This window comes from Arachis hypogaea, chromosome 18 (genome assembly GCF_003086295.3).
Source record: "Arachis hypogaea cultivar Tifrunner chromosome 18, arahy.Tifrunner.gnm2.J5K5, whole genome shotgun sequence".
Taxonomy (NCBI): domain Eukaryota; kingdom Viridiplantae; phylum Streptophyta; class Magnoliopsida; order Fabales; family Fabaceae; genus Arachis; species Arachis hypogaea.
In genome coordinates this window covers 75505637-75517232 of record NC_092053.1, presented here as the reverse complement: position 1 = coordinate 75517232, position 11596 = coordinate 75505637, and the positions used below count along the sequence as shown (strand labels likewise).

General features: G+C 39.0%; 1 non-coding gene across 1 annotated transcript; it reads left to right on the top strand.

The window, feature by feature from the left end:
• Positions 1-11227: 11227 nt before the first annotated feature.
• Positions 11228-11335, top strand: LOC112774863 (small nucleolar RNA R71). The gene has a single exon (XR_003189321.1). It is a non-coding gene; the product is annotated as a small nucleolar RNA R71 (small nucleolar RNA).
• The last annotated feature ends 261 nt before the right edge of the window (positions 11336-11596 follow it).

The window sequence follows — 11596 nt, the reverse complement described above, 5'->3', positions numbered from 1 at the left end:
CAAGAGAACAGAAAATAAAACAGACAGGAAACAAAAAATAACACGAAAGGAGTAAAAGAGAACGAATCCACCTAAATGACGGTGGCCAGTTCTCCTCCTTGAGGATTCCATGTAGTGCTTGATCTCTTCTATGTCACTCCTTTGTCTTTGTTGAGGCGGCTGCACAGGCTCATATGCATGTTCTCTAGTTTGCTCCATCATCTTCTTCTATACTTAAGAGTGGTAGAATTCACAAAGCAAAGCTTTGGCAACAAACTTAAGAGTTTTGCTCGTCCTCGAGCAAATATGATCAATGGGGAAGAAGGTGGGGTAGGTGGAGCTTCTGTGGGACCTCTTAGTCCTGAGAGGTTAGGGAATTCCAGATTTCCTAATTCTTTGCACTGGCGTTTGAATGCCCTGGGGCTGCTCCTTGGCTGGTGTTCAATGCCAGCAATGCTCCCCTCTTGGGGTGTTGAATGCCTAGGAGGGCTTCCTCGCTAGTGTTCAACTTTAACACTCTACTTGGAGTATTCTATTTTCACTGCTGTGAAATCTGTCTCTTGGCTGATGCACATGATCATGACTCTGACAACTGAAAGATAAAATAAAATAAAAATAAATGGTTAAGTAAAAGTTGGGTTGCCTCATAACAAGCGCTCTTTTAAAGTCACTAGCTTGACCTTCAACTCCTTAAGGAGGTGAGTAAGGGCTCAGATTTTCACCCCTTATAGTGAATTTTCTGCCTGTCCTGTCATGAATGAGCTCTATATGCTCTAGAGATAGGACACGGTTCACTGTATGTGGTAGGAGTCGATTTTTAGTGAAAAGAACTCTCATGCCAGGTGAGAGGCCTTTAGTTGGGACTTTCTTGTCCTTCTAGCCTTTAGGAACTTTCGTTTTAGTACCTTAGTGCTTAGAGCTTGTTGAGGGCTGCCCAACACCAACTTACAATTGATGTCTGGGGGCTCTGCAGAGCTCTGCACAGAAAGAGAGGGTTGGCACACTAGCTGTTACATTGTTATCTCTCTTTCGGAGGGAGAATTGGGATAAGGCATCCTGAATAAGATGTGGTCCTCCCTTATCTTTAGGGTTAGTTTTCCCTTAGCCTCATCAATGATAGCATTAGCTGTGGCTAGGAAAGGTCTTCCAAGGATAACACAGTCATCCTCATCCTCTCCTATGTCCAAGACAATGAGGTTTGCAGGGATGTAGTGGTTTTCAATTTTAACTAAGACATCCTCCACTAAGCCATATGGCTTCTTCATGGTCTTGTCTGCCATCTCTTAAGAGATGTGTATAGTTTGTACCTCAAGGATTCCCAACTTCTCCATTACTGAGAGTGGCATGAGGTTGATGCTTGACCCTAGGTCACATAGAGTCTTTTCAAAGGTCATAGTGCCTGTGGTGCAAGGAATCAGAAAGCGTCCAGGGTCTGTGATAAACCACTATTTTATGGTTTATTGACGAACTAAATTTCCTATCGGTAAAGAAATTCACAAATATAATCGCATTGTAAGTATAGCTCCTACACCAACAGAAAATCTTTTCATACAAACGTTTGGTTGTCACAAGTAACAAACCCAATAAAATTTATAAACCGATGTATTCAAACCTCGGGATGTCTTCCCAAGGAATTACAGGGAAGTATGATTTATTATTGGTTATGAAAAACAATGTTTTTGGGTTTCAAAAGGTTTGAACAAGGAAAATAAATTGCAGGAATTAATAAATTAATATCTAATAAAACTCTTGGCAAGGTATGAAAATCTGAAAGTCATATCCTAGCTATCCTTATCGATGGTGATGAGAATTGAGTTTTAACCCCACTTTGTTAACCTTTATTAAAGCAAAGGAAAGTCAAGTGGACTAATTATTTGATCCTCAAGTCCTAGTCAATTCCTAAGAAAGGACTAGAGTTATTGGAATTCAATTCAATTAGCAAAAATAATAATTATCAATCACGATAAGTTTAATAACTCAAGAGTCTCCAATTAATCAATTAAAGCGAAGAATATAAAAAGCTAAATAAGAATCATAAATCTGAAATATCTCAATTTATATTAAATAAAGAAAATCCTAACATGAATGGTTCGTAAGCCAATTTGGCAACATAAGTAATCAACAAATAAAAGCATTAAAGTATCTGAAAGTAAAAGAGAAATATAAAGTAAAAGGAATATTGAACCTGTGACTGAAGATGAATTGAACTAAACTAATAGAAATCCTAAAATCCTAAATCCTAAGAGAGAGGAGAGAACCTCTCTCTCTCTAAAAACTACATCTAATCCTAAAATTTTGAATTATGAATGTATGATATCCTCTTTTGATTCCTCCATTCTCTGGCTTATATTCTGTGTTTCTGGATTTAGAATTGGGCTGAAAAAGGGTCCAGAAATCACTGAGGGCGTTTTCTGCAGATTCTGGTGCGTGGCGTCTGTCACGCGTTCGCGTAGGTCACGCATTTGCATCATCTGGGAGTTTTTCTTGTTACGCGTTCGCTTCGGTCATGCGTACGCGTCATTTGCGTTCTGCTCAAGGCACGCGACCGCGTCCGTCATGCGTTCGCGTCGCTGCCTTTTCGCGCTAGGCATGCGGCCGCGTAGTCCATGCGTTCGCGTCGCTGCCCTTTTCTTCAAAACTCCATTTTTGTGCTTTCCTTCCATTTTTGTATGTTTTCTTTCTGTCCTCTAAGCCATTCCTGCCTTAGGAGATCTGAAAATACTTAGCACACAAATCACGGCATCGAATGGTAATAAAGGGTAATTAAAATTAATATTTTTAAAGCATAGGAAACATGTTTTTCACATATATCACATAATAAGGAAGGGAATGTAAAACCATGCAATTTACATTAATAAGTGGGTGAAGGATTGAATAAATCACTTAAATTGAGCACAAAATACATCATAAAATATGGGTTTATCAACCTCTCCATACTTAAACAATAGCATGTCCTCATGCTAAATCCAAGAGAAAGGGTAAAGTTAGAATGGTGGAATCTCATGCAATGCATTCTATTCTAAATGCAAACTACCTAAATGAGTTATGCAATTCTAGTTATTATTCACTTGTATATAAAGCTTACATGTAGTTAAATTAATTCACATCCTCAAGGAATCATATATGCATAGCCAAACCCTAGATAATGTTAGAGCACTTTTACAATTGAGATGGGTAAAAGTATTTCACAAACTTGCAAGACAATTAGCAATTAAGCAGAGATATATGGTGATGAGCTATTGAACCCTCACTGGATTTTGTGTTTACTCTCTAGTCACTCAGTGTTTATTGGGTTAATCACTCTATTCTTTTTCTATTCTTGCTTTCTAAAACTTTGTTCTTCATCTAACCAATCAACAACTATGGAATATAGACATACAAAAATCATGAGGTCTTTTTCAAGGTTGTAATGGGGCCAAGGTAAGGGTAAGGGTATATGTATAAGGCTAAGTGAGCTAACAAAGTGAATCCTTGATTTGTCTAAGATCTCACCTTACATACATACTTTATATACTTTAAAGTTTCTTTACCTATTTACCCAAATTTTCCCATTTTGTATTACAAGCTCATGCATTAATTTTAATTTTGAAATTTTGTCCCATGTGCATTAATTCTTTTTATTTTGCATTTGGGAAATTTTTGTATCCCCTTATTTAAATACTGAAAATATATATATATATATATATATATATATATATATATGTTTTTTTTATACACATGGTAATTTAATTATTTTGATTTCACATGAGCATGCTTCCCAAATTTCTGAAATAACTTATTCATTTAAAATTCCTACTTTGTTTCTATCATCCCATGTTCCCATAAAATTCCCCACACTTAAATTGTACACAATATCTATCTTAAGCTAACCAAGGATTTAACTTGGGATTTTTATTTTATTTTTTTGCTTAAGGATAGTAATGTGATTATAGAACAAGAGGGGATTAAAAAGTTCAAGGGGGCTAACAAGGGTGATGTAAAAGGTAGGCTAAATTGGGATAAGTGAGGAAAAATTCAAATGATGGCCCCAATCATCTCTTGGTATGTATCCATATTCTATATTGGACATATAGATTAAAACAAAGTAAAGAACACCAGAATGAAAAAGAAGGGCAAAACACACAGGAATAAAATTTATGATTTGAATGTAATCATACAATTAAGCTCAAAACTCAGGCTGTGTTCTCCAGCTCAAAAATCATATATCAGTTATACATGTCATGCAAGTAGAAATCAAGAGTTTCCATTCAACTCAATGTAAATCTTAGGGTGGCCTTTAAAATCTTAGTGTTCCTCCTTGAAGAAATATTGTTAACTAACTAACATGTAATGCTATACATATAAAGTGTGTCGATTGTTTTAATTTACTAAAGTTTCTAGTTTACTCTTTTTATTTTCAATTAAACCAAACTATTATATGCTAAAAGGGTAAAATATACTAATTAATCCACATATTCTATAACTAATAAGTTTAGAATTACAAACTAAACTAAATGTCTAAGATATAAACTAAAGTGTAAAATGCGGAAATAAAGTAAAAATACAGCAAAAGCAAAATGTGCAAGTGCTGAAAGATAAAAATAAAAAAAAATACAGAAAAATAAACAAAATAAGATAGAAGAGTGGTGCACGAAATTGTGATCTCTGGTAATGGCTCCAAAAACTTGGTGCTCTAATCTCAATTCATAATTTGTCACAACTTCGATACAACTAACCAGCAAGTGCACTGGGTCGTCCAAGTAATAAACCTTACGTGAGTAAGGGTCGATCCCACGGAGATTGTTGGTATGAAGCAAGCTATGGTCACCTTGTAAATCTCAGTCACGCGAATAATAATTGATTATGGAGTTTTCGAAATTAAATAATAAAAGAAGGATAGAAATACTTATGTAATTCATTGGTGAGAATTTCATATAAGCGTGTAGAGATGCTTTCGTTCCTCTGAATCTCTGCTTTCCTCCTGTCTTCATCCAATCAGTCTTACTCCTTTCCATGGCTGGTTTTATGCAAGGGCATCACCGTTGTCAATGGTTACATCCCCTCCTCTTGTGAAAATGGTCCAAATGCTCTGTCACAGCACGGCTAATCATCTGAGGTTCTCGATCATGCTGGAATAGGATTCACCCTCCTTTTGCGTCTGTCACTACGCCCAGCACTCGCGAGTTTGAAGCTCGTCACAGTCATTCAATCCCAGAATCCTACTCGGAATACCACAGATAAGGTTTAGACTTTCCGGATTCTCATGAATGCCGCCATCAATCTAGCTTACACCACGAAGATTCTGATTAAGAGATCCAAGAGATAGTCATTCAATCGAAGGTAGAACGGAAGTGGTTGTCAGGCACGCGTTCATAGGGAATGATGATGATTGTCACGTTCATCACATTCAGGTTGAAGTGCAAATGAATATCTTAGAAGCGGAATAAGTTGAAGTGAATAGAAAAACAGTAGTACTTTGCATTAATCTTTGAGGAACAACAGAGCTCCACACCTTAATCTATGGAGTGTAGAAACTCTACCGTTTAAAAATACATAAGTGAATATAGGGTAAGCATGGCCGAGTGGCCAGCCTCCCATGGAGGTCTAGAGATCTAAAAATGATCTAAGATGATCCAAAGATGTCTAATACAATTGTAAAAAGTCCAATTTATACTAAACTAGTTACTAGGGTTTACAGAAGTAAGTAATTGATGCATAAATCTACTTCCGGGGCCCACTTGGTGTGTGCTTGGGCTGAGCTTGAATGTTACACGTGTAGAGGTCAATCTTGGAGTTGAACGCCAGTTTGTAACATATTTCTGGCGTTCAACTCTGGCTTGTGACGTGTTTCTGGCGTTTAACTCCAGACAGCAGCATAGAACTGGCGTTCAACGCCCTTTTACGTCATCTAAACTCGGCCAAAGTATGGACTATTATATATTGCTTGAAAGCCCTGGATGTCTACTTTCCAACGCAATTGGAATCATGCCAGTTTGAGTTCTGTAGCTCCAAAAAATCCACTTTGAGTACAGAGAGGTCAGAATCCAACAGCATCAGCAGTCCTTCTTCAACCTCTGAATCTGATTTTTGCTCAAGTCCCTCAATTTCAGCCAGAAAATACTTGAAATCACAGAAAAATACACAAACTCATAGTAAAGTCCATAAATGTGAATTTAACATAAAAACTAATGAAAACATCCCTAAAAGTAACCAGATTCTACTAAAAACATACTAAAAACAGTGCCAAAAAGCGTATAAATTATCCGCTCATCACAACACCAAACTTAAATTGTTGCTTGTCCCCAAGCAACTGAAAATCAAATAGGATAAAAAGAAGAGAATATACTATAAATTCCAAACTATCAATGAAACATAGTTCCAATAAGATGAGCGGGACTTGTAGCTTTTTGCCTCTTGAATAGTTTTGGCATCTCACTTTATCCATTGAAGTTCAGAATGATTGGCATCTATAGGAACTCAGAGTTCAGATAGTGTTATTGATTCTCCTAGTTTAGTATCATGACTCTTGAACACAGCTATTTTATGAGTCTTGGTCGTGGCCCTAAGCACTTTGTTTTCCAGTATTACCACCGGATACATAAATACCACAGACACATAATTGGGTGAACCTTTTCAGATTGTGACTCAGCTTTGCTAAAGTCCCCAATTAGAGGTGTCCAGGGTTCTTAAGCACACTCTTCTTTTGCTTTGGACCTTGACTTTAACCGCTCAGTCTCAAGTTTTCACTTGACACCTTCACGCCACAAGCACATGGTTAGGGACAGCTTGGTTTAGCCGCTTAGGCCGGGATTTTATTCCTTTAGGCCCTCCTATCCACTAATGCTCAAAGCCTTGGGATCCTTTTTATTACCCTTGCCTTTTGGTTTTAAGGGTTACTGGCTTTTTGCTCTTGCCTCTTGGTTTTAAGAGCTTTTGGCTTTTTTTGCTTGCTTTTTCTTTTTCTTTCTAATTTTTTTCGCTATTTTTTTTTCTGCAAGCTTTGTTCTTTGCTGCTTTTTCTTGCTTCAAGAATCATTTTTATGATTTTTCAGATTATCAAATAACATGTCTCCTTGTCATCATTCTTTCAAGAGCCAACATATTTAACATTCTTAAACAACAACTTCAAAAGACATATGCACTGTTCAAGCATTCATTCAGAAAACAAGAAGCATTGTCACCACATAAATATAATTAAACTAAGTTCAAGGATAAATTCGAAACTCATGTACTTCTTGTTCTTTTGAATTAAAACAGTTTTCATTTAAGAGAGGTGATGGGTTCATAGGTCATTCATAACTTTAAGACATAGTTACTAACTACTAATGATCATGTAATAAGACAGAAACATGGATAAGCACTTAATCATAAAGAAAACGAAAAACAGAGAATTTAAGAAGAAGGAATGAATCCACCTTAGTGATGGTGGCATTTCCTTCTTGAGGAACCAATGATGTCCTTGAGCTCTTCTATGTCTCTTCTTTGTCTTTGTTGCTCCTCCCTCATTTCTTTTTGATCTTCTTTAATTTCATAAAGGATGATGGAGTGCTCTTGATGTTCCACCCTTAATTGTCCCATGTTGGAACTTAATTCTCCTAGGGAGGTGTTGATTTGCTCCCAATAGTTTTGTTGAGGAAAATGCATTTGAGGCATCTCCGGGATCTCATGGTGATGAGCTTCATGCGTCTCTTGAGATCCATGAATGGGCTCTCTTGCTTGCTCCATCCTTTTCTTAGTGATGTGCTTTTCTTCCTCAATGGGAATGTCTCCTTCTATGAAAGCTCTAGCTGAGTAACATAGATGGCAAATACGATGAGGAAAAGCTAGCCTTGCCCCAGGAGAGGGCTTTTCGGCTATTTTGTAGAGTTCAAGGGAGATGACTTCATGAACTTCTACTTCTTCTCCAATCATGATGCTATGGATCATGATGGCCCGATCCACAGTAACTTCAGATCGGTTGCTAGTGGGGATGATGGAGCGTTGGATGAATTCCAACCATCCTCTAGCCACAGGCTTGAGGTCCAGTCTTCTTAATTGAACCGGCTTGCCTTTGGAGTCAATCTTCCATTGAGCTCCTTCCACACATATGTCCATGAGGACTTGGTCCAACCTTTGATTAAAGTTGACCCTTCTAGTGTAGGGGCGCTCATCTTCTTGCATCATAGGCAAGTTAAACGCCAGCCTCACATTCTCTGGACTAAAATCTAAGTATTTCCCCCGAACCATTGTAACATAATTCTTTGGATTTGGGTTCTTACTTTGATCATGGTTCCTAGTGATCCATGCATTGGCATAGAACTCTTGAACCATTAGGATGCCGACTTGTTGGATGGGGTTTGTTAGAACTTCCCAACCTCTTCTTTGGATTTCATGTCGGATCTCCGGATACTCATTTCTCTTGAGTTTGAAAGGGACCTCGAGGATCACCTTCTTCTTGGCCACAACATCATAGAAGTGGTCTTGATGGGCTTTGGAGATGAATCTTTCCATCTCCCATGACTCGGAGGTGGAAGTTTTTGTCTTCCCTTTCCCTTTTCTAGAGGATTCTCCGGTCTTAGGTGCCATCAATGGTAATAGAAAAACAAAAAGCTTATGCTTTTACCACACCAAACTTAGAATTTTGCTCGCCCTCGAGCAAGAGAAGAAAGAATAGATGAAGAAGAAGAAGAAAATATGGAGAGGAGGGGGGAGGTGTGTTTCGGCCAAGAAGAGAAAGGAGGGTTGTGTTGTGAGAAAATGAGGAAGAATGGAGGGGTATATATAGGGAAGGGAGGGGGGTAAGTTCGGCCATTTAGGGTGGGTTTGGGTGGGAAATTGATTTTGAATTTTGAAGGTAGGTGGAGTTTATGAGGTAGGTTTATAGGGAAGAGTGGATGGATGTGAGTGGTGAAGAGGTTGATGGGGAAGAGAGATTGAGGTGATTGGTGAAGGGTTTTGGGGAAGAGTGTTTATGGGATTGTGTGAAAGAGGGGTGAGAAGAAGTAAGTGGAGGTAGGTGGGGATCCTGTGGGGTCCACAGATCCTGAGGTGATCCTGTGGGGTCCACAGATCCTGAGGTGTTCAAGGATTTACAACCTTGCACCCAATTAGGCATCCAAAATGCCTTTGCACACAACTCTGGGCGTTCAGCGCCAGATTGGTGCTTGTTCTGGGCGTTGAACGCCCATTTGTTGCCCATTTCTGGCGTTGAACGCCAAAACCATGCTTGTTCTGGGCGTTCAGCGCCAGCTCTTCTCCAGGGTGCATTTCTGGCGTTCAAACGCCCAGATGCTGCCCATTTCTGGCATTCAGTGCCAGAACCATACTCTGTTCTGGCGTTGAACGCCCAAAACATGCTTCATACTGGCGTTTAAGCGCCAGTAAGGTCTTCCTCCAGGGTGTGATTTTTCTTCTGCTGTTTTTGATTTCGTTTTTGATTTTTATATTTATTTTGTGACTCCACATGATCATGAACCTAATAAAACGTGAAAAACAATGAAAATTAGATAAATAAACATTGGGTTACCTCCCAACAAGCGCTTCTTTAATGTCAATAGCTTGACAGTGGGCTCTCATGGAGCCTCACAGATGTGCAGAGCTTTGTTGAGACCTCCCAACACCAAACTTAGAGTTTGGATATGGGGGTTTGACACCAAACTTAGAGTTTGGTTGTGGCCTCCCAACACCAAACTTAGAGTTTGATAGTGGGGGCTTTGTTTGACTCTACTTTGAGAGAAGCTCTTTATGCTTCCTCTCCATAGATGCAGAGAGAGATCCTTGAGTTGTAAACACAAGGTTGTCCTCATTTATTTGAAGGATCAATTCTCCTCTGTCCACATCAATCACAGCTCTTGCTGTGGCTAGGAAGGGTCTTCCAAGGATGATGAATTCATCCTTATCCTTCCCAGTATCTAGGACTAAGAAATCAGCAGGGATGTAAAGGCCTTCAACCTTTACAAAAGGCCTTCAACCTTTACTAACACGTCCTCTACTTGTCCATAAGCCTGTTTTCTTGAATTGTCTGCCATCTCTAATAAGATTTTAGTGGCTTGCACCCGAAAGATTCCCAGTTTCTCTATTACAGAGAGGGGCATGAGGTTTATTCCTGAACCAAGGTCACACAGAGCCTTAAAGATCATGGTGCCTATGGTACAAGGTATTAAGAACTTTCCAAGATCCTGTTTCATCTGAGGCAATGTCAGTTGATCCAGATCACTTAGTTCTTTGGTGAACTAGGGAGGTTCATCTTCCCAAGTTTCAATGCCAAATATTTTGGCATTCAGCTTCATGATTGCACCAAGGTACTTGGTGACTTGCTCCTCAGTGACATCCTCATTCTCTTCAGAAGAGGAATACTCATCAGAGCTCATGAATGGCATAAGGAGGTTTAATGGAATCTTTATGGTCTCTAGTTGAGCCTCAGATTCTTTTGGTTCCTCAAAGGAAAACTCCTTATTGATCACTGGACGTCCCAGGAGGTCTTCCTCACTGGGATTTACGCCTTCCCCTTCCTCTTCAGGTTCGGCTGTGTTGACTATGTCAATGGCCTTGCACTCTCCTTTTGGATTTTCTTTTGTATTGCTTGGGAGAGTACTAGGAGGGATTTCAGTGATCCTTTTACTTAGTTGGCCCACTTGTGCCTCCAAATTTCTAATGGAAGACCTTGTTTCATTCATGAAACTTACAGTGACCTTAGATAGATCAGAGACTAAGTTTGCTAAATTAGAGGTATTTTGTTCAGAGTTCTCTGTCTGTTGCTAAGTGGATGATGGAAAAGGTTTACTATTGTTAAACCTATTTCTTCCACCATTATTAAAGCCTTGTTGAGGCTTTTGTTGATCCTTCCATGAGAGATTTGGGTGATTTCTCCATGAGGGGTTATAGGTATTTCCATAAGGTTCACCCATGTAATTCACCTCTGCTATTGCAGGGTTTTCAGGATCATAAGCTTCTTCTTCAGAAGATGCCTCTTGAGTACTGTTGGATGCAGCTTGCATTCCATTCAGACTCTGAGAAATCATATTGACTTGCTGAGTCAATATTTATTCTGAGCCAGTATGGCATTCAGAGTATCAATTTCAAGAACTCCCTTCTTCATAGGCGTCCCATAACTCACAGGATTCCTCTCAGAAGTGTACATGAACTGGTTATTAGCAACCATGTCAATGAGTTCTTGAGCTTCTGCAGGCGTTTTCTTTAGGTTAATGGATCCACCTGCAGAAGTATCCAATGACATCTTAGCTAATTCAGACAGACCATCATAAAATATATCCAGGATGGTCCATTCTGAAAGCATGTCAGAAGGACACTTTTTGGTCAGTTCTTTGTATCTCTCCCAAGCTTCATAGAGGGATTCACCTTCTTTCTGTCTGAAGGTCTGAACATCCACTCTAAGCTTACTCAGCTTTTGAGGAGGAAAGAACTTGGCTAAGAAAGCCTTGACCAGCTTATCCCAAGAGTTCAGGCTATCCTTAGGTTGAGAGTCCAACCATATTCTAGCTCTGTCTCTTACAGCAAAAGGGAAAAGTATGAGCCTGTAGACTTCAGGATCTACTCCATTAGTCTTAATAGTATCACAGATCTGCAAGAATTCAGTTAAGAACTAAAAAGGATCTTCAGATGAAAGTCCATGAAACATGCAGTTCTGCTGCATCAGAGA